The 24328-nt window shown below is 39.2% G+C and overlaps 1 protein-coding gene across 6 annotated transcripts in view; it reads right to left on the reverse strand.

Annotated features, from left to right (window-relative positions):
* Positions 1–24328, reverse strand: part of BBX (BBX high mobility group box domain containing) — a 298024-nt gene that overhangs the window by 148306 nt on the left and 125390 nt on the right. Inside the window, exon 4 of one of the 6 annotated variants that reach the window (XM_059687914.1) lies at positions 17336–17453. The exons of the other annotated variants lie outside the window; for them this stretch is intronic. The gene's annotated coding sequence lies outside the window, so the exon portion shown is untranslated. The remainder of the gene's footprint in view (positions 1–17335; positions 17454–24328) is intronic. 6 annotated transcript variants of the gene reach the window in all.

A 24328-nucleotide genomic window follows, 5' to 3' on the forward strand; every position in this document is an offset into this window, starting at 1 on the left:
TGCATTCTAAAAACGCAGATTTTATAGAGTTAAAAACAAACTTTGAAGATTATCCAATTTAACTTTCTCATTGAAAGAAAAACAAGTTCAGTTCCACACTAATAAATTTGCTCAAGGTCTCAGAACTTGTTCAAAGCTGGGACTAGTGCAAAGTCATCCACAGGGTTAATTTTTCATTTTCATTCATCATTGAAAAAAGTCTAAAACAGCGGTTCTCAACCTGTGGGTCGCAACCCCTTTGGGGGTCGAACGACCCTTTCACAGGGGTTGCCTAAGACCATCCTGCATATCAGATATTTACATTACGATTCATAACAGTAGCAACATTACAATTATGAAGTAGCAACGGAAATAATTTTATGGCTGGGTCACATGAGGAACTGTATTTAAAGGGCCAGAAGGTTAAGAACCACTGGTCTAAAAGGTATCATTCCTTAAGGCAACTGAAGTTAATTCAGTTAATATTTTTTAAAAACAAGAAAGCAGCCGAGACCGGCTTGGCTCAGTGGATAGAGCATCGGCCTGCGGACTGGAGGGTCCCGGGTTCGATTCCGGTCGGGGGCATGTACCTGGGTTGCCGGCATATCCCCGGTGGGGGATGTGCAGGAGGCAGCTGATCGATGTTTCTAGCTCTCTATCTCTCTCCCTTCCTCTCTGTAAAAAATCAATAAAATATATTTTAAAAAAAAAAACAAGAAAGCAAATCATTGACACTTCTCACAAAATATAAATATTGTTTCATTAAAATTGACTTCATTAAATTCATTTTATTAAATGATCAATAGTCATTCAACATTCAAAATAAATATACTGAGCATTTACTGCCTTGCCAGGCACCTTGAAAAAAAAGGCAAAACAATATATGAGAACTAAGAATGCATTCAGACCTATGAAAAAATTGATCATAAGTTCATAATATTTTCCCGGATAGTTTAATTAATATGCCATACTCTATTCCAACAGTCTACAGCACTTAAAAAAAAAAAACAAAAAAAAAACACCATAGTACATTTTTCCTCTTCCAGTTGCTTTTATATGACACCCTCAACTTCAGCCTCTGAATAATTCACATATTATACGGTACTTCGGTGATGCTATTTTGAAGAACCAGTGACAATACATCACTCTACAGTTTCAAGAAGCATTGTAAACCTTCCATGAAGTTTCTACCTAGACTACAAAACATTTTCAACTTAGGTTCTTTCCAAGAAAGGCTACATTCAACTGCTTAAAAAGTGTAGTCATGTATTAACTAAATCCTCTTTTTACTTAAAAAACCACTTTGCATCATGTCTATAAAATAGCTAGGAACTTTCTACTAACAAGATTCGATTAATCCTCCCAACATTTACTTTTCAAACTGTGATTTCAGAATAACAGTATTATTTCACAAATAACCTGTGTAAGAGTTATATAAGAATAAATAAAAGAATACACTTATGTTACACTTGGGGAGCTAAGGTGAACAGATCCCTAAAATCTCACACAAGTGACTCTAAGACATCTGCTTTTTTTAAATCCTCACCTGAAGAGAGTGGAAGCAAGGAAGAGGAGGGGAGAGAAAAAGAAAAAAACATTAATGTGAGAGAGACACACCCATTGGTTGCCTCTCACAGGTGCCTGGACAGAGGCCATGGATGAACCCTCAACCCAGGTATGTGTCCTTAACCAGGTATCAAACCTGAGACCCTCGGTCTGAGGGCCTATGCTCTAACCCTTTAGAAAACCAGCCAGGGCTCATTCTTAATTCAATATTTCAGATATAAGATTAAAAACATTTCACTTGAAAGTCATCAAACATGAAGTAGCATTTCCAATTTGCCAAAGTTTTAATAAGTTTCATCAATGGTTGTTAATTTGATGTTTAGAACTTTTCCCAACCATGTTAATCTTCTTGTGCCTACCAAGAAAGAAGAGTCACAAGTAGAAACTTTGAAGATATATGATCTGCAAGAAATGATTTCAGAAAGCAGAATCATAAAATTAACTTGATTAAGTGCAATAAAATTTATTATTTTTTTAAATATATATTTTATTGATTTTTTACAGAGAGGAAGGGAGAGAGATAGAGAGCTAGAAACATCGATGAGAGAGAATCATCGATCAGCTGCCTCCTGCACATCTCCCACTGGGGATATGCCCGCAACCCAGGTACATGCCCTTGACCGGAATCGAACCTGGGACCTCTCAGTCCGCAGGCCGACGCTCTATCCACTGAGCCAAACCGGTTTCAGCTAAAATTTATTATTTTAATGTACTCTTCCATTGTGAATATTTAGTTATTCCAGAGACTTATCAACATTCTTTTTTCACCCTAAACATTTATAGCAACAGTCTCTCAAGGAGATGGTTTGCAGTACTACATGGATCTAACAAAATGTGTGAATAATTTTTAAAAAATATTTTATTGATTTTTTAAAATATAGTTTATTTATTTTTTTACAGAGAGGAAGGGAGAGGGATAGAGAGTTAGAAACATTGATGAGAAACATCGATCAGCTGCCTCCTGCACACCCCCTACTGGGGATGTGCCCGCAACCAAGGTACATGCCCTTGACCGGAATCAAACCTGGGACCCTTCAGTCCACAGGCCAACGCTCTATCCACTGAGCCAAACCAGTTAGGGCAAAAATGTGTGAATAATTTTATAACACTACACTCAATTTAGCAGTTCCTAAAAGTCTTTTGGGACATCCATCTCAATGTTTCTAACTTTGTCCATTTCATTCTTTGTTCTGATATTCTTTGGTTTTTACCAAATATCTCTCTCTCTCTCTCTCTCTCTCTCTCTCTCTCTCTCTCTCTCACAAAATTATAATTTTTTTTTCATCTTATGAATAATATTGAAATGTATCCCTTGTCAGGTCAATCTTGGGATAAAGATTCAATGTTTTCCTTTGAGGATCAAAGAAATAATTCAGAAGAAATGGTAAGCATACTATCACTTAAACTCTCTTATTAACAGTCTCAATGTGTTTAGGCTCAAATCTCTCAAAATTCCAACTACACTACATGTGGATTTCAAGACTTCAAGTTACAGATAGAAGTTCTTATTTAATCAGCCAAAATCAAATCTGAATGCTTATTTGTATTTCTTTACACTTCCCAAATCAAAAAACTTTTGTTGCAGACACTCAGCTGAGTCAATGAACATATTTCAGACAGCTGCTTCTTATTGGTGAACCTAAAACTATTTTTTCTGAAGGAAATGCAGGTTATACAAAGAGAAATAAAAGTTAGAACTAAAAAAAAATAGTCCCACAAAAAAAGGCCTCCACTTAGCACAATATGAAGATGAAACAGCAATATTAAAATATAGACATTCCTCATTTATGGGGGAAACGTCTTTTAGGAAAAAGTGACAAATTATAAAAATAAACTAACATCAATTTTAAAACAACAAAAACTCCCAGAATGTCTTCAGTAAAAGGTGGAGAAGTTATTGTTGTGGATAGCAGGCAACTCACTGAATGTTAGTACCTATTTCTTCAAATCTCCAACCTCTTCTATGTAGTATAATTTTTAAAACTGTCAAATAGATATTAACCATTATAGTGATGAACAAGATCATCCTCCATTAAAAGCAGGCTACACTCTGCTATTAAGAAATTGAGTTTTGTACTAACATTTTTGCCATGGTTTATGAACATTAAAGTTAAAAGTTTTCTAGGCCCTAGCCAGTTTGCCTCAGTGGATAATCGGCCCACGTACTGAAGGGTCCTGGATATGATTCCACCCTCTCACATGGATATTTTTCTCTCTGAGTCTCTCCCTGTCTCCTCCATTCTCTCTAAAAATCAATGAAAAAATATCCTTAGGTGAGGACTAACCAAAAAAGAAAAAAATTTTCTAGCTAACTTTCAATGAATAAGAAAATTAAGTTAACCAAAATTCTTCTTTTCTAAACACTGCAATTTATCTTATAATTTTTATTCTAGAAAACTGGGAAATTCATTTTATTTCTTATACTAGAGACCCAGTGCACGAATTCGTGCACCAGTGGGGCTCCTCGGCCTGGATTGGGCTGAAACTAGATCTCCAGCATGACCCGAGGGGTCCTGGATGGCGAGAGGGCACAGGCCAGGCTGAGGGACCCCACCAGTGCACAGTCGGGGCCAGGGAGGGACACAGGAAATTGTGTCCAGGTGGGGAGGGACCGTGGGAGGGCTCCAGGGCGTGTCTAGCCATCCCAATTGGCCTGACCCCAGCAGCAAGCTACCCGAACAGTCGGAGCATCTGCCCCCTGTGGTGGTCAGTGCACATCATAGTGACTGGTTGACTGTTCCCTAGTGGTCAGTGCACATCATAGCAAGCAGTTGAGTGGCCTTAACATATCATTAGCATACTAGAGGCCTGGTGAATGAAAATTTGTGCACTCAGGGGAACCTCATCCCAGTCTGCGCCTTCTCCCTAGGGGATCAGGCCTAAGCTGGAAGTCAGACATCCCTCTGGCAGCCCAGGAGCCCTCAGGGGATGTCCCCTGGGGAGCAGGCCTAAACTGCAGTTGGACACCTTAGTGCTGCCACGGAGACAGGAGAGGCTCCCAACGTCGCCGCTGTGCTCACAGCTGTCAGCCTGGCTTATGGCTGAACAGACCTGTGGGAGCGCAATGACCACCAGGGGGAGCTCCTGTGTTGAGCGTCTGCCTCCTGGTGTCAGTGTGCATCATAGTGACTGGTCGCTCCTGGTTGTTCTGCTGTTAGGGTCAATTTGCATATTACCCTTTTATTATATAGGATTATTATATAGGATTATACTTTGATTGGTTGAACAGACAATGGGACACTTAGCATATTAGGCTTTTATTATATAGGATAATAAAACTCTCTTCCTATTTGTTCTAATTTGATATAAAATATATTAATGACCCAAATTTTGTCAACTGATGTTTTTCTCTAAACTATCAGAAAAGAGCATTCTTCTCAAATGCTGTGATTGAGAAATATGTAAGGCTAATATATAATACATACGTATCAAACACAGCTGACATACATGCAATTATGTACATAAAAATATGCATAAATATAGTTCTATTTTGGATCCACTTAATACTTCATAAGGGAGTATAAGACAAATCAAATAATAAGAAGTCTATCTGTTCTCTATTTCAACTCTATGAGTCAGAGCAAGGGAACAGAAAGGACTGGTTTTGGCAGATAGACCAGGCTATTTGCCACTACTAGTTGTCTAATTTAAGGACCTCTACTCATGTATAAAAGTAGGCTAGTGCCTACCTTCAAAGAATGGTAAGAATGGAAGTAGGGTTGGTATCCTTTAGTGGTCTTTCAAGTCCCAGGGAAAATGTAAAGAATGAAATAGTAGAACACAATCCCACGAGTTCATCATCATCCTTACTAAGCAGAAAGAGTAAAAGAGCCATTCTCAATGAAAATGGTCTTTTAAATCATTTAAATATAAATAACTTCAAACCTCTGTTTTTAAATTTGAAGGAAAGTAAAACATACTCAAATCAATCCTTGAGTAAGCTCCAGTAAAAGTGGAAGAAAGGCTGTCTTGATGAGCGTTAATCCCGAGAGAACCACTGAATGGATAACTCCATTCAGTAAAAATCAGATGCACTGTTACCCTGGCACTGATATCTAGAACTTCTGACTCAGAGAGTTCCAGAGGCAACCCTTCTAGGTCCAGACTGGTTCTTAGCAGTTGGCAGGTTACTAACTGACGAGCACACAAACCCTGAGTTTACAGGGCAGCTTGAGACTCACAGAAAGTAACAGTGTCATCTACCTAGTGTAAGGATTAAGAAACAGCAAATAACTATAAACAGATAAAAAGCTGAAGCCAAGATTCCTCAAACTCAAAACAGACTTTAATCTAAGGGGAACGATGCCATCATTTAAATGAAACAGTGCTTGGCTAGCACAGGAAAAGGGAGTAAAGTGTCCACTAGCTAAGTGTAAGAGAAACATACCAATTCTGAGAAGGATTTGGTGGCAGAAAACAAACTGGCATATATACAAAAGAAAACCATATTTAGTGATCTTTAATAACGTTATGATGTCTAGGTGAGCTTCCTAGAGACCCAATTCCTCAAAACAACTATCAATATTAAAGCACAGCTGCTGCTATACTTTCTGTTCTGTTGTTTCTATTAAAAAGATTTTGTGATTTATTTTTTCAGATACAATAAAACCTGGTCAGGCTTTTAGAAATGTGGATTTTTCAGCCAGATAATAAATGGCAATATAGTAGAAAATTAACTTCAGGAAGCTCACTACTTTTTTTACAGACCCATTTGAACATTTCTCTGTTTTCTTAACCAGATATAAAGTTCCAGACAAAATGAATATCATTATTCCAGCAGTACCTAAATTCAAATTTTAAAATTATTCAGAACTACTTTAATAATCTAGATTAAGCTGTATTTTGTATAATTACGTAACTGCATAAAGCTCAACTCAGAGGTTACTTTTACATATATCACCAACTTTGCTGTATAACAAACTTAAAACATGAGTAAAAATTACATACATAGTTCAAAATTTATTCTTACATTATTTTTTAAAAATTCCTCTTCCAAGTTAAGCTCATTAAATACAGAATCTGTAATAAATGCATTTCCTAGTTCCCTCTGAAGGAAAATTCTGTATCATATGTTTATATACTTTATATACATTAAATTTATATATATTATAAGTTTCCTAACTATATGTAAAGATGATCCAACTTATTTATACAATAGTTTTTGGAAAAATTTTCTACAACATAGTCATTTGGGAATATATGGTTTTCTTTCAAAATTCTTAAGTAAAATAAGAATACTAAATGAGTGCTCTAAATTTTCTGAAGCACTTTCAAGCCTGTCTAAATTAATAAAATACTAAGTGAATTAGTATTACAAAGGAGACTTTGTCACTGATAATTTCAAATATTAATGTGAATACTTAACGGGTCAAGCTTTTTGCATTAATCAAAGAGAATGTAAGAGTGTTTAGAGTTTTCTCCTATGAGTAAAGTTTTCATGTCAGGTAATTTCTCCCATTTTTCCCTTATATGTATAAAAGGATAGTTCTCTCCCTGCATTCCTGAGGAATAAAAAGTTATCTGTTCTGCTAGAGATAGGATGATATTATTAACTGTGTCTCCCCCCCCCCCCCGCCCCCACATCCCTTTTTTTTTTTGGTTACAATATTCTTCTTTTGCCTTATACTCTTCTTAGCCTAAAATCTGCCAGACTTACATGGGATATTCACAAAATGGGTCCATAAGGTCATGAGATTAGATTATTTTGTGTCCCCTCCACCCATTCAAAGTCAGAAAGAACCTACTTAATCTTGGTTCAACCAACTAAAACTATAAACCACCAAGTATAGATTAGCCAGCTCTTTGGCCAGGAGTCTAAGGAGTGATTAGGCAGTGTTTACAATTTACAGAGGGTAAGACAGCATTTGTATCCATTGCTCTGTGTGGCCTGTTCTCTGGTGGCTTTTGCCTTTGATCCACAAATTCAGAGGCACTCACTAAACGAATTCCGAACAAAAAAAAACGATTAGGAAATATCAGTCATGTGAGAACCCAGAGTCAGATTATTCCTCAAAAGTGATTGTAGCACTAATCCTTTTAAGATGGAATCTGCTTATGGGAAAACGGAGTGAGAGTAGCAAAGGAAGGAACTGGGGCCTCAGAGTTGAGAATCCCCTAGCAGAGAAAATACAGAAAAAAGGAGTGAACAACTTGCCTCAAGCACCAGGTGAAAACAGACCCACTGAACCCAAGGAAAGCCCAACAGTAAAAACCAACACTGACTCAACTATGGTGAGAAAAGACATGGGGTTAATTTGGACAAAATTAACAAAGGGTGGGGCTAACTGCCATGATCACAGCCTTGAGGCTGGAGGAACAGGAAGAGGAGCAAGAGGGCAAAAGCTCAAGGTTTTACAGAGCAATAATGTCTGGCTTGCCTGGTGAATGAAATTGGGAACCCAAAGGTATGCATTATACTTTCTCAAAGAAAAGATCAGTATATTCTTTCTCTAGGGAAAAATAATCAACCCTAAACAACAGAGAGGAAGGGAAGTTTGATGTATGTCCCAGTTGCTGGGGTTATGAGAGAAAATAACTGGCAGGTCACTGTGGACCAAAAGCCTAGTAAGTTATGGGCCAAAAGCCCAGGAAGGTAGATTCAGGCTTTAAGTGTTGCCCACACGCCAGTGAGAAACCACTTGTCATTAAAATTTAAAATAGAATACAAACTGTTGGAGTCAAAAGGAATCTTACGGATCACTGGCCTACCATTCTCATTTTTCCAAAAATCAGAGTGAAATTCAAGAAGAAATGACCCGAGTATGGTTTACAAAGCTACTCACTGGCACAATTGTTTACAGTACTGATGACTTTTACCCATTGCTTTTAGGGAAATTACTATTGCTGAGATTTCAGTGCTTATTGCATTTTCATCTTCCCTTCTTCATTACATAAACATCTACTGAATAGTAAGTACGAAGTACTAAGCTAGATCCGAGTATAGTTTCCTGGAAAACCTCAGAAAATAAATGGGGCAGATAGTGGTAACAAGTTTGACAATAGGTAAAATAGTAAGTTCAACCAACTAAAATTATAAACCACCAAGTATAGATTATAAAGTTAGGAAGAACAACTGTGGTATGAAAATTGGAATGGCGTACAAGTATAATCCGATACCAAAAGAATAACTGTCTGATAAAAACAGAATGGGTAAAGAACAGAAGCGGGAAAAGAGTGGGTGGCAAATACAAGCTGAATGATTTACTCGAGGTCCTGGAACTTTTGCAATGCAGAACAAAACACAGGCAAGTCACTGTAGCTCGCAAACAGTTGCCCGGGGGTCAATCTTCCTCAACTTGACTTAAGGAAAAAAGAAATCAGTAAAAGGTGCACATTTTCCTGCCAAAACTGTCTTAGAAGTCAGGAACAGTTGACAATATCATTTAACATAAGAACATTACATTATAGCCTGGTTGGTTTGGCTCAGTGGATAGAGCGTCGGCCTGTGGACCGAAGGGTCCCAGGTTCAATTCAGGTCAACGGCACATGCCTGGGTTGCAGATTCAGTCCAACATGCATGAGGCAGCCAATCAATGATTCCCTCTCATCATTGATGTTTCTATCTCATCTCTCTCTTCCTCTCTGAAATCAATAAAAACATATTTTAAGAAAAAAGAACATTACATTATAATGTGATTTTCTCCAGAGAAAAAACTTAGCTAGCAAATATACTTAACCATTTCCGGATCTCTGGACTTAAATACATTTATCTTAGAGAAATAACGTAAGAGGCATGTACAGGAATCTCAGGAATTTTCCCTCTGCAGCTTTATTCCTCATAACACAAAAATTGGAAACAACCTAAAAAGCCACCACAAAAAAGTAGGTAAATAATGTGGTATTTTCATTTAGTGAAATACAAATGTGATCACAAATGAATTACGGGTATAAGCAAGCATGATTACCTAGGTTGAGATTTCCTAGGTCCAAGATGGTGGTGTAGGAAGAATTTACCTCCTTCCAGGATCACTTTGAATCTAAACTTAGAAACAAAACAATTCCCCTCAAGAAGAAATGAGGGCTGACTAAACAGTTTCTGCAAAACAAAGCCAAACCAGAGAGATCACAAAGAAATGGGTAAGACGGTAGGAGAGAGACACTTATCTTGGGACCCCCACCCCCAACGCAGGGACTTGTGGTAGGGAGGGATCACTGAAGGGCCTGTGTGCACAGACTCGCTGCCCAGGGGCATGGTGGGGGGAAGGAGGGGAGGGAGGGGAAGTGGCTTAAAAAGTTATCTAAAATATACATCAGGAAACTCATTTTCAAACCCTAGAGCATCTTCCAAAAAGGAGAACTGCAGAACTCATTCCGGTGTTGGAGAAACAGGAGAGCATTATTTGTTATGCTCACCCTCCACCTTGAGCACAGGATCCAAACACTCTAGACAACCATTGTCCATGGGCACCCTGCTGTACCCCAGAACCCAGGCCCATACCAGGTGCACAGGTTGCCAATGGGAGTTCCCGTGGCCCGTGCCCTCTCCAGCCAGAGCGCCAGGCATGGGGAGTTGTCCCTTGGAATCCCGATAGTCCACACCCACTCCAACTACAGTCCCCGCCCCCATTCAACCTGTTCCTAAGTCTTCCCACAGACAACACCCACTTGGGCCACAGCTCCAGCTTGAAGGCTGGTTCCCCAGACTCCCTGTGGTCCCATCCTACTCCAATTACAGCTTCAACTAGCCTGTCCAGGTGTCCCAGGGCAGCTTGCCCCTGGGCTTCCCACAGCCTGCACCTGCTCCAGGTTCAGCCTCAACTGGCCTGCCAAGGTGGCTCCAGTGCAGCTTGCTCCAGATCTTTCTGCAGCCCAACCTCACTCTAGCTTCACCTTCAGCTGACCTGACAAAGATACAAAGATGCCCCTTAAACACAGTAAAAAAAAAAAAAAAAAAAAAGGCTACACCAGGCCACTCCTTTAAGACTGGGAGAGGTTTCTGTTTCACCTAATTCACAGAAACAAACACAGAGACAGTCAAAATGAGAAAAGAGAAATATGTTCCAAATGAAAGAACAAGAAAAAAACTCAAAGCCCATTTAAAAAAGAACTAAATGAAACAGACAATATACCATATAAAAACTTCAAGACAATGATTATAAAGATGCCCAATAAACTCCAGAGAAGAATAGGTAAACTCAGTGAAAACTTCTACAAAGAGACAGGAAAAACAAAACCAATCAGAACTGAGGTACACAAAAACTGAAATGAAAAATACACTAGAGCTGTGGTCGGCAAACTGCAACTTGCGAGCCACATGTGGCTCTTTGGCTCCTTGAGTGTGGCTCTTCCTAAGCCTTAGGAGTACCCTAAATTAAGTTAATAACAATGTACCTACCTATACAATTTAAGATTAAAAAATTTGGCTCTCAAAAGAAATTTCAATTGTTGTGCTGTTGATATTTGGCTCTGTTGACTAATGAGTTTGCCGACCACTGCACTAGAGGAAAGCAAAAGCATATTAGCTGATGTATAAATACACCTCAGGGAGCTAGAACACAAGGTAGTGGAAATCACTCAGAACAGAAAAAAGAAACAAGATTTTTTTTTTTAATGAACATAGTTTAAGGAATCTCCAGGACAAACTCACATATCAATACCTGAATCATAGGTATCCCAGAAGAAGACAGAGAGAAAAGGACCGAAAATATATTTGAATGAATAGCAGCTAAAAAATTTCCTAAGCTGTTGAAGGAAACAGATATCCAAGTCCAGAAAGCACAGACAATCCCAAACAAGATGAATCCAAAGAGATCCACACAAAGCCACATAATTAAAATGCCAAAAGTTAAACATAAGGAGATAATTTTAAAAGCAAAGAGAGAACCAGCTAGTTACATGCAAGAGATCTCCCTCCCCAGACCATCAGTAAATGTATCACAGCAGAAAATGTGAAGGCCATAGGAAATAGCAGAATACATTCAAGTAGATGAAAGGAAAAACCTGTCAAGAACTCTATCCAACAAAGTTAACATTTAGTATTAAAGAGTTTCCCATTATCAAGTGGGATTTATTCCACTTGATACACCACATAAACAAAATAATGAAAATCATGATCACAACAAAAAGCATTTGACAAAAATTCAAAATCCACTTATGATAAACCTCTCAAAAAGTGGGTATAGAAGAAAAATGCCTCAACATTTATGATAAACCCACAGCTAGCATCATACTCTTTAGTGAAAAGCTGAAAGCTTTTCCTCTAAGATCAGAAACAAGATGCTCATTCTCACCACTCTTATTCAACATAGTATTATAAGTCCTAGCCACAGCAATCAGAAAAAGAAATAAAAGATATCCAAACTAAAAAGAAAAGTAAAATTGCAATGATTTGCAGATGACATGATACTGCATAGAGAAAAATCAAAAGATTCCACAAAAACTATTAGACCTAATATATAAATTTAGTAAAGTTCCAAGATAAAAAGTAATATTCAAAAATCTGTTATGGTTCTATACACTAACAAGAAACTATCAGAGCAAGAAATTAAGAAAACAATTCAATTTATACTTGCATCAAATAAATAATAAAATACCCAGAACTAAATTTTTTCAAGGAGATAAAAGACCTGTGCTCAGAAAACTGTAAGACCTTGATGAAACAAAGTGAACAAGGCATAAATGAAAAGATATACCATGCTCATGGATTTAAAGAATTATTAAAATGTCCATACTGTCCAAAGCAATCTACAGATTCAATGCAATCCCTATCAAAATATCAATGGCATTTTTCACAGAACTAGGAATAATAATCTTAAAATGTATATGAAACCACAAAAGACCATGAATATCAAGGCAATCTTGATAAGAACAAAGTTGGAGGTATCTGGTCTTTGATTTCAAACGACAATACATAGCTATAGTAATCAAAACTATATGGTACTGGCACAAAATAGATACATAGATAATGTAACAGAATAGAGAGCCTAGAAATAAACCCATTCTTATAAGGTAAATTAATCTATGATAAAAGAATCCGATATGCCGAAACCGGTTTGGCTCAGTGGATAGAGCGTCGGCCTGCGGACTGAAAGGTCCCGGGTTCGATTCCGGTCAAGGGCATGTACCTGGGTTGCGGGCACATCCCCAGCGGGAGATGTGCAGGAGGCAGCTGATCGATGTTTCTCTCTCATCGATGTTTCTAACTCTCTATCTCTCTCCCTTCCTCTCTGTAAAAAATCAATAAAATAAAATGAATCCTATATAATAAGAGAGGGATATGCTAATTAGCTCACATATGCTAATTATTCATGACCAGTATACAAATTGACCATCACTCCAAAACACACGATGGCTGCCCCCATGTGACCACAACATGGCCACCACAAGATGGCCTGCAGGGGAGAGCAGTTGGGGGGGACCAGGCCGACAGGGGAGGGCAGTTGGGGGTGACCATGCCGGCAGGGGAGGGCCGTTGAGGGCAACCAGGCCGGCAGGGGAGAGCAGTTGGGGGTGACTGGGCCTGCAGGGGAGGGCAGTTGGGGGAGACCGGGCTGGCAGGGGAGGGCAGTTGGGGGTGACTGGGCCTGCAAGGGGAGGGCAGTTGGGGGCAACCAGGCCGGCAGGGGAGGGCAGTTTGGGGCAACGGGGCCAGCAGTTGGGGGTTATTGGGCCAGCAGGAGATGGCAGTTGGGGGCGATCAAGCTGGCAGGGGAGGGCGGTTGGGGGCGATCCGGCTGGCAGGGGAGTGGTTAGAGGGTGATGATGCTGGCAGGCAGAAGAAGTTAGGGGCAATAAGATAGGCAGGCAGGAGAGCAGTTGGGAGCCAGCAGTCCTGGATTGTGAGAGGGATGTCCGACTGCCCTACCCCTCAAGGAGTCTCAGATTGGAGAGGTGCAGGCTGGGCTGAGGGAAACCCCACCCTTCCCCAGTGCATGAATTTCATGCACTAGGCCTCTAGTCCTATCTAATAAAAGAGAAACATGGTAATTAGCGTACGTCCGCTACCCTTCCCATTGGCTAATCAGGGCGATATGCAAATTAACTGCCAGCCAAGATGGCGGCTGGCAGCCAGGCAGCTTGAAACTAACATGAGGCTTGCTTGTTTCAGTGATGGAGGACTCCAACGTTCCCCGCCTGCCTTGCCGGCCTCTGAGCTTGCAGTTTGAAACATTATTACAAATATAGAAGCTAAACAAAACCCCAGAAACCTGCTTTCAGCCAGCCGGGATCTCAGAGCTGGAGTTGATACAGTGTTTCCATTATAGAACCCAAACAAACCAGATACCTGCTTTCAGCAGCAGAGGCCTCAGAGCTGGAGCCAGAGCTAAAGCTGGCACAGAATAAAAAAAAAAAGAAAAAAGAAAAAAAGGAGCAGTTGGGAGCTTCAGTCACCTGCCAGCCTGAAAATAGCCCTCAGCCCCTCACCCAGACTGTCCAGGCACCCCAGTGAGGACCCCTACCCTGAAGGGTGCGTGACCAGCTGCAAACAGCCATCATCCCCTCATCCAGGCTGGCCAGGCACCCCATTGGGGACCCCCACCCTGATCCAGGACACTCTTCAGGCCAAACCAGCCGGCCCCCACCCATGCACCAGGCCTCTATCCTATATAGTAAAAGGGTAATATGCTTCCTAGCACCAGGATCAGTGGAGCAGTGAGGCCTCCCGGCACCGGGATCAGCGGAGCCGAAAGGCCTCCCGGCACTGGGATCAGCATGACGGGGGCAGCACCCAAACCCCCTGATCGCCCTGCGGCTCTGTGTGTGACAGGGGGCAGGGACACAACCTCCCTATCTGCCCTGCTCTGTTCATGACAGGGGAAGTCGCCCAACCCCCTGATCTGCCCTGCTCTGTGCCCGATAGGGGGTAGCTCCCCAACCCCCTGATGGGCCCTGCTCTGTGCGTGACAGGTTACGGAGCCCCAACCCCCCTGATGGGCCCTGTTCTGTGCGTGACGGGATGGCGCTGCAACCTCCCCATCGACCCTGCCTTGAGTGTGGCAGGCAGGGGGCGGTGCCCCAACCCCCCAATCGGCCCTACCCTGAGCGTGACTGATGGTGGCATTGCAATCTTCCAATCCGCCCTGCTCTGAGCATGACAGGGTGCGGCGCCCCAACTCCCCAATTGGCCATGCTCTGAGCCTGACCAGGGGCTGCACCTAGGCATTGGGCCTGCCCTCTGCCGCCGGGAGCAGACCTAAACCAGCAGGTCATTATCTCCGGAGGGGTCCCAGACTGCGAGAGGACACAGGCCAGGCTGAGGGACCCCCCTCCCCCCCCCCCCCGAGTGCACAAATCTTTGTGCACCGGGCCTCTAGTCTATGTATATATATATATAAAAGCCAAGTGACTGGAATGATGGAATGACCAGAACGACCACTGGCTATGACATGCACTGCAGGAGCCAACCAGCCTAATCCGTGCCCCAATCGGACACCCTGACCCTGGCCAGCCGGATCGCAACACCCCGATCGGGGTTGGGGCCAGTTGGCCAACCGCCCATGGCCCCTCTCCTGGCCTGCCCCGTCCCTGATTGCTCCCCCCCAACTTCAATCAGGGCCAGGCAACCACCCACGGCCCCTACCCCTGCCAGCCTGGGCCAATGGGCCCCTACCAGGGCGAGCCAGCCGGACCCCACCTGTGCATGAATTCCTGCACCAGGCCTCTAGTCAAAATAAACAATGGAGAAAAGACAGTCTCCTCTTCAATAAGTGGTGCTGGGAAAACTGGGCAGATATGTGCAAAAAAATTAAAGTATACCACTTTCTTACATCAAAATGAATGAAAGACTTAAATGTAAGAGCTGAAACCACTGAACTTCTAGAATAAACCATAGGCAGTAATCTCTTTGACATCACTCTTAGCAATATTTTAAAAAATGTATCTCCTCAGCAAAGGCAACAAAAGGAAAAATAAACAAATGGGACTACGTCAAACCAAAAAGCTTTTGCACAGTGAAGGAAATCATTGGCAAGACAAAAAAGCAACCTTCTGAATGAAAGGAGATATTTGCAAAAGATATATCCAATAATGGGTTAATATTCAAAATATATGACAAACTCCTACAACTCAACATTTAAAAAAATCCAATTAAAAAATGGGCAGAGGACCTGAATAGGTATTTTACCAAAGAAGGCATACAGATGGCCCACAGACATACAAAAACATGCTAACATCACTAATCAGCAGGGGAATGCAAATCAAAACCACAGAGATAATCGCCTCTTGCCATTTGCAACAACATAAATGTATTTAGAGAGTTTACGTTAACTAAAATATGTAGGACAGAGAAAGACAAATATCATATTATTTCATTTATATGTAGAATCTAAAAACAAAACAAATGAACAAAAAAAAAAAACACAAAAAGAAACTCACAGATCCTGAGAACAAACTGATATTTGCCACAGGAGAGAAGGATAAGGGGATGGGTAGTAAAAAAGGAAGGGGTTTAAGAAGTACAAAATTCTAGTTAAAAAAGAAGTCAGGGGGAGGTAATGTACACCATAAGGAATACAGGTAGCAATATCATAAAAACTTTATATGGTGACAGATGGTTACTAGACTTATGGTGGTGATCACTTGTAAGGCATATAAGTACTGACATACTATGTGGTATACACAAAATTAATATATTGTACGTCAAGCATAAGTAAAAATAAAATTTAAAAAAATAATGATGTTGAGCAGCAAAAATAGGTGTGACAGAGAAAACATACAGTATTTATTATTTATGTAAAATTCAAAAACAAGCAAAATTTAATGTAAATATGTAAAAAAAATATAAGGATAAAGAAGGAAAGAGTTACCTCATCCTTCAGGGTTGGGGATGAGTTAACTTAAGGAAGGTGATGAAATCTGGGCCAGGCAGTTAGTGGTAAATATTCAGTTATTCATGTTAATGCTATTCTTTGTATCTTATTCACATGTTATTAATATGCCCTGTATACACATAGCATTTTTTAAATACTATGAGGCTCACTTCTATTTTTTAAAAGCTCTCAGAAGTAACACCTGCATTTAACAAACTATTTTAAAAGGTACTTTTTAATTATCTGCAAGTAACAAGTACCCAGCATGCACTCAGGACTTTATAAAATTATCTCTTTAAATCACACAACAACTCTAAGATAAATATTTTCATATGAGGAAACCAAGATTGTGTTGTTAAGTAGAATACCCAACCTTACACAGCTAGCAGAGGTGAGATTCAAACCATATCCAACTCTGAAAACCATGGTACAGCTGTAGGTAGGACTGTCTAAAATACAACAGCAAAAATAAATTTCCATCACAAAAACAAAACTAACTTTTTATACTACAATTCACTATTTTAATTCATCTTGGCATGTAAAATGTATCCATAGATTATATTATTAGTTTGTATTAATTTTATTTCATACTACACCTCTTTACTACTTCACAATCACAATTTACCCTTAAACTCTATAAATTTTAATGCTGGCAAAGGATACTAATTATGTTTATGGAAAGTCTCAACTTGGCTATACTTTTCATAACTTGACTTTCTCTAAGCCTAAAAGGTTAAGAAGTTAGCTGTTGGCAGGCTGAAATTTAGCACTCTCATTTCACTACCCTCCCCCCATTCAGGAATTCACTCAGGCAAGTGAGCAGGCTTTGGAAGTCCCAAAGAAATTACTCACTCCCACCCTCTCTTTCCTCATCTCTCTTATTTGTCAGCTTTTTATTTTGTTGTTTTCATTTGTATGTGTGACCATCTGGCAAGAATCACTGAGAAGAGTTTATAAGTTTATTTCTTCTGAGCTATACCCTACCTTCTTTTTTCCCAAAGCACCACCAACAGTAGTCACTTAATAAAGGCTTATTGACTTACTACAGTGGTACAGTTCGCCTCTGGTATTTGTCAATATCCCAGTGAATCCTCCACATCTATAAACATGCTGGAGATGATACCAGGTACCGCTAGAGGCTTGGGGTCTTCCTGAGGGTGCCTGGGTCAAGAAAAAACACAGAGAGAGACCAAAGACAGTCAGGAGAAACACAGAGAGAGGGAACATGGAAATAAAAAGAGGGTAAAATAAAGAATAAGAGGCAAAAAAGTGGGGGTTACAGAGAGATTAGGCAGCCAAAGACATTCAGAGACAAGGAGAAAGTCAGCAATCTGAACTGGGGTTTGGGTTTGGAAACCACATCTCTGGTACATTTATTCATGTAACAGGTGCCCTCGTGTTTCTAAAATTTATGATATCATCAACAATTTCTCAATTATTTCTAAGGTTTTTCTGAGCTTGTATCTTTACTAAGTCACCTTTATTAAAAGACTTGTCTTCGCAGATGCATACACCCAGGCACAAACACAATCCTCAAAACAACCCAGCTGTAAGAAAGAACTTTCCCAATGGGACTCTTACTTCAGAGAGGTAGTGTGACTTGCCCAAGGTCACAAGTAAGCACGTAACAACTGGGGCCCCAAATCTGATTCCAAAACCCAGTGCTTTGTTCTGGTATCCAATGTTGTCTTTACTGGAAATGAATCATATATAATCCAAGCTGTTTTATGAAATAAAATTAAACTACACTGTCAAGATAAAATTTTCTATCTTTGGGGACACTGAAATACTCAGGTTATTAACTACTTTATTACCTCAGGGCTTCAATTACTTTTAAAATTCATCAGAAAAAAATGAGTCAGAATAAAAGTATCTTAGAATGATAGAAGTTTTTAAACAGAACTGAAATTAGGTGAACATCCACTTGACAAAATTTTAACATTAAAAAAGGCACTAGAGTTTGTTCATTGATTTTACAACTTTGTAAAGTCTTAATGATTCAACAAATTTCAGCTGAAAGATCAAAAACTGCAATATTTCAATAAATTCTTATATTTAAATACTAGGAAACTTGTCTCAAACTTGTTCTTTCATAATGTCTCACCTAAAGTCTATACTGCAATTCAATTTCAGGGTAGTACATAGAGTAGAAATGATTTAATGCACCACCCTTTGTAAGCATTAGTATTTTCTTTTAAGGAATACTTACACTTGTCTAAATAATCATGTCCTTATGGAAACAATCAATGTAACTGCCAGAAAAGCTCCTTTAATATAAGTGTAAGCATGCTATTGGATTTCACACAAGACAATAAGAATACAAAGAAATTTCTATTTGAGTGTAAATCAATATATTTTCCCATGTTCAGCAATTTTTAAACCAGTAATTTTCAAATAAGGCCTAAAGTATGGTACTGCTCTGCCCTCTAGTGATTGGCTAGGATTTCCTAACTAAATGCTTTGATTTATTTTTGTAATTGCTTTTTGAACAAAACTTAAGGTTTTAAAACATATGATAGCTGACTTTTCCTTATTTGAATAGTGAACAGAGAGAACTGGCCAACTTTTAAGATTTGGCTTATGGTATGAGCACAGTTCAGGAAAGAGACACAATTTCTTTTCATAGGAAAGACTCACCTAAGTATCACAAACCAGAAATCAAATTTATTATAATGTATTCAAATCCTTATTTATATTTTATGCCAAAGAATTCCATTTAGTTTCTTTGTTAAAAACTTTACAAATTTCTTAACTATAAATTCCAAATTGATTAATTCTATCATTTTGGAGACTGAGGTATCAGGGTACTATATATACCGAACACAGATGAACAGTTTTCTATTAATAGACTAAAATATGCTTCATAAAAAAATTTTACTGAACATCAGCTACCCTTAATCGTTCAAATGGCACTTTAGGATTTTTCTGAGCCTCAGTATTGTCATTAGGAATCTGTCAACTTACAAGTGGAAACATTAATCTAGGATGCCAGTTAAGACAGAGTTATTATACAGAGGTCCACCCTACTGTTTCGATGAAGGGAACTTCCTTCCTTTCTGAGTTTCTCTTGCCATAAGCCTCTTGCAAGGAACCAATGCATGTCTAGAACAGCATTTCTACTCTCACTAATCCTAAGTGTATTACTTCTGTGTCTACACACTTGTGTTAAAATAAAAATTACATATTTGTACGTGAATGTACAGGGATACCTAACATGAGAGGACAACCCATCAGCAGTATAGTGGTGTAGTGATGACCACCAAACCCTGCAGCCAAATTTCCAGAGTTTGATGTCATATTCTGTCACTTGCTAACAGTGCAACCTTAGGCAGATTAGTTAACTTCTGTGTGCTTCAGTTTCCTCATCTACAAAGGAGAATAAAAGGAGATATCTACCAATAGTCATGTTTTATTATCTTGATAGGTATTTAGGTTACACAGGTGTATGCACTTATCAAAACTCTAGAGAATATACGTTTAAGATTGTGTATTACACTAAATGTAAATTTTACATAAAAAAACTTAAATATATAAATATTGAACTAGAGTCAATAATATACATGCTAACTATTTAGAGCAAGTTTAGTGATGTCTGTAATTTACTTCCAAATGCATCAGAAAATGAAATGACAATGGATGGATTATAGATATGTAATAAAATAAATATAGCAAAATGTTAATGGCTGAATCTAGGTAATGAATATATAAGTGTGTAATGCTATGTTTGAAAGCTGCATAATAAAATATAAGGGGGAAATATTATGTACTTTTCATAGAGTTGATATGAAATATATATATATATTAGAGGCCCAGTGCACAAAATTCGTACTCAGGGGGTGGGGAGCGGGGGGGGGGGGGGTGTCCCTCAGCCCAACCTGCACCCTCTCCAATCCTGGAGCCCTCAGGGGATGTTCTACTGACTGCTTAGGCCCACTCCCTGTGGTTCTCTGCTGTCTGCAGGCCCACTTGGGTGCTCCTGGGTCGCTGCGGCAACGGCCAAACAGGCCCTGCTCTCAGCAGCCATCCCCCGGGACTGGAGGACTCCAGCGGGGCTGAGAGGACTGGGTGCCTCCATCTTGTGGCTATGGGCACCGCCATCTCTGTGTCGTAGTTGACAGTTAATTTGCACATTACTCTTTTATTAGATAGGATAGTACTGAATATACAGAAAAGCATCTGACAATCAACAATTACAAATGGCAACATGTGTAAGCAAATGAAAGTAATCTATTCTTCCCTAGTTGGAGGAAAAGGATAAGAAAGTAATGAGGCACCGAGCTTCCAAACTGGAGTAAACAATTGCTTTCTAGGGTATTAAAGCTCAAATTTCAAATACATCATAAAATTGCATGGGCCATGTTGAGAACATAGTCTTTGAAAGTCAAAAAGAGATGATTTGAATCGTGGATCTGTTCTTAATTAGCCAAGAAGCTGAGACGATTTATAATGTTTTCAGCCTCAGTTCTTTCATGTATAAAATGGGAATAATAATACTTACATATAAAGGTTACTGTGAAGATTAAGGTAAAAATGCAAACACACAGACACAGAGATATTAGCACATAAAATGCAAAAATAACAGTTGAAGTTCTATCATTATAATCCAGTGGTTCTCAACCTTCTAGCCCTTTAAATACAGTTCCTCATGTTGTGACCCAACCATAAAATTATTTTCGTTGCTACTTCATAACTGTAATGTTGCTACTGTTATGAATCGTAATGTAAATATCTGATATGCAAGATGGTCTTAAGCGACCCTGTGAAAGGGTCATTCAATCACCAAAGGGGTCGCGACCCACAGGTTGAGAACCTCTGTTATAATCATTACTACTACTTAGGGTGAGTCTTCTATACTCACTCTTGAAACTATTACTCTCTGCACATGGGTCATATCTGATTGTATCTGATTCTACCCTAGAATTTGCATATGCAGGGGGCCCTACTGCTTGAAAGAACTTTCTAAACGATCTTTATTAAGGCATTGGGCCTATTTAAAGTTTCACTGTACTGAGTATAAAAGAAGAACTGGCAATGACAGGGAATAATTAATTATCCCTCTGTAATGCCAATTAGAATATACATAATAATTGAGGCATTTAGAAAGTATGTTTGCTGATGGCATTTGAGAAAATGATATTAGCATCTGTATAAGTTTTTATTTTAAACAGTCTACAACTACATATTTAATGAAAAGAATATTAAAGCTACACTTAAAGAAGATAAATTTCATGCTCCCAGGGAGATTTGTAAATCATTCCAGATTACTCTATGAAGACAGGGGCTCAACATACAGTTTCAGCTAAAGAGAAAAAAAATAAAACAACAACTTGGTAGCAAAAGGGGAAATACTGAAATCATTATACAACATGGCTTCTGCCTTGACCACTGTACAAAAACTGCTTTCTCCAAAAGACCCCAAGATCATGTAACCCAAACACTTTCTTTAGGCATTTAGATGTGTCTAAGTTTTTCAACATTTTTATTGAAAACTCGTCACCATGTTCCTCGGTCCTATACTACCTTGATTTTCCCACCACAGATCTGATTGTCAAAGAATAAGTACATATTTTTAAAAGTTCTTTCTTAGCCACATTTTCTACTTTCACCAATTTTCAAAATTTCAGCTTTAGCCCGAGCCAATGTGACTCAGTTAGTTGGGCATTGTCTTGTGCACCAATAGGTTGCTGGTTTAATTCTGGTCAGGGGGTACAGAAGGCACTGGGTCAATGTTACACTCTCCCATGAATCAATCAATCTCTCTCTCTCTCTCTCTCTCTCTCTCTCTCTCTCTCTCTCTCTCAATGTTACACTCTCCCATGAATCAATCAATCTCTCTCTCTCTCTCTCTCTCTGTTTCTCTCTCTCTACCTATCTCTCTCTTCCTCTCACTTCCTCTCTCTAAAAAAAACCAATAAACTACTCTTTAAAAAACAATTTCACTTCTACCTCTCAAGCTATACCTATACTAACAGCCTGAATCTCTTCCAAACTCACATCACATTTACTACATCATATACATAATCACATGAAGATCCTCTCTGCTTTTCAAATCCAATCATCCCAAACTTCATCTCCCCCACCCACATATCAGTTTTTATGTATTACTATTTTTCTACTTCTGGATGGAATGTTATCTAAATACATACATTTAAATGTAAATCCTATCTTTGACTTCTTTTTCAACATCTACCATTGCTTTCTTTCTTCTTATGATCCCTTCTTCACCCCTACCATAAGTTCAGTCTACTGCCAAATTCTATAGATTAGTAATTTGGTTCAGGTGACAGGACAGGATTTGTATTCTTTGAGAAACAGTGAAAGCTAGATTTATAATCACTAAATACTCATAGACACAGACACACACAGGCTAAATAGTAAGTTAGTATGTGTCAAGTATTTGAGAAAATCTTCAATGAAGAAATCCTTAAAACTGAGTAATAATTTTTGCCCTGACCTCAAACTATTACAAAAAACCCAAGAGGAAGGAACACTTCCAAGCTCTTTTTATGAGGCCAGCATTATCCTAAGTCCAAAACTAGTTAGAGACACTACAAAGAAAGAGAATTACAGGCCAATATCTCTGATGAATATAGATGCTAAAATCCTCAAAAAAATTCTAGCAAATCTGATCCAGTATTACATTAGAGATCATACACCATGACCAAGTAGTAGTATTCTGGGGATGTACGGCTGAGAAAATGACATTACATGCAAATCAATAAATGCTATACATCACAAAAATAAATTGAAAGACAGAAATCGCATGATCATATCAATAGATGCAGAAAAAGCATTCAATAAATACCAACACCCATTTTTGATAAAAACTCTCAGCAAACTGGGAATAGAGGGATCATACCTCAACATAATCAAGGCCATATATGACAAACCTACAACCAAATCATACTCAATGGGCAAAAACTAAAACCATTTCCTCTAAGAACAGGAACAAGATAGGGATGTCTACTTTCACCACTTTTATTCAACCCTAGAAGCCCAGTGCACGCATTCATGCACTGGTGGGGTCCCTTGGCCTGGCCTGCACCCTCGTGCAATCCGGGACCCCCTCAGGATGTCGGACTGCCAGTTTCGGCCCAATACCCACAGGCCAGGCCAAGGGACCACACCGGTGCATGAATGTGTGCTTTGGGCCTCTAGTATGCATATAAGATCTTTGGTTAATCTCTTCCTACTCTCCCCCTTCCCTCTGAGATTCATCAGTCTCTTCCATGTTTCCATGCCTGTGCATTGAGCGTCTGCCCCTTGGTGGTCAGTGTGCATCATAGCTACTGGTCGAACAGTTGAAAGGTAGAATGGTCACTTAGGCTTTTATATATATAGATAGTCCTGGAAGTCACTGGCACAACCATCAGACAAGGAAAAAACAGAAAAGGCATCCATTATTCAGAGATGACATGATATTGAACATAGAAAACCCTAAAGACTCCAGCAACAAAACTACTAAATTTAATAAATGAATTCAGCAATGTGGCAGGAGATAAAATTAACACCCAGAAATTGTTGGTATTTTTATACACCAATGATGAATTCTCAGAAAGAGAAACTAAAAAAACAATCCCAATGACAAAGCAACAACAAAATTAAGGTGCTTAGAAATAAATTTATTCAAGGAGGTAAAAGACATGTACTCGGAAAACTACAGGACAATGAAAAAAAGAGACCAAGGCAAATATAAACAAGTGGGAGAATATACCGTGCTCATGGATTGGTAGAATTAACATCATTAAAATGTCCATATTACCCAGAGCAACCTATAGATTCAAGGTAATCCCTATTAAAATACCTATGGCATATTTCACAGATCTAGAACAAATACTCCAAAAATTTGTATGGAACAAAAAAATTTATATTGCCACAAATAGCCGCAACAATCTTAAAAAGAAGAAAAAAGTTGGAGGGGTCACAATACCAGATATCAAGTTAGACTACAAACCCACTGTAATCAAAACAGCCTGGGACTGGCACAGGAATAGGCATATAGATCAATGGCACAGAACAAAGACATCAGAAATCGA

Source organism: Myotis daubentonii, chromosome 3, assembly GCF_963259705.1.
Source record: "Myotis daubentonii chromosome 3, mMyoDau2.1, whole genome shotgun sequence".
Taxonomy (NCBI): domain Eukaryota; kingdom Metazoa; phylum Chordata; class Mammalia; order Chiroptera; family Vespertilionidae; genus Myotis; species Myotis daubentonii.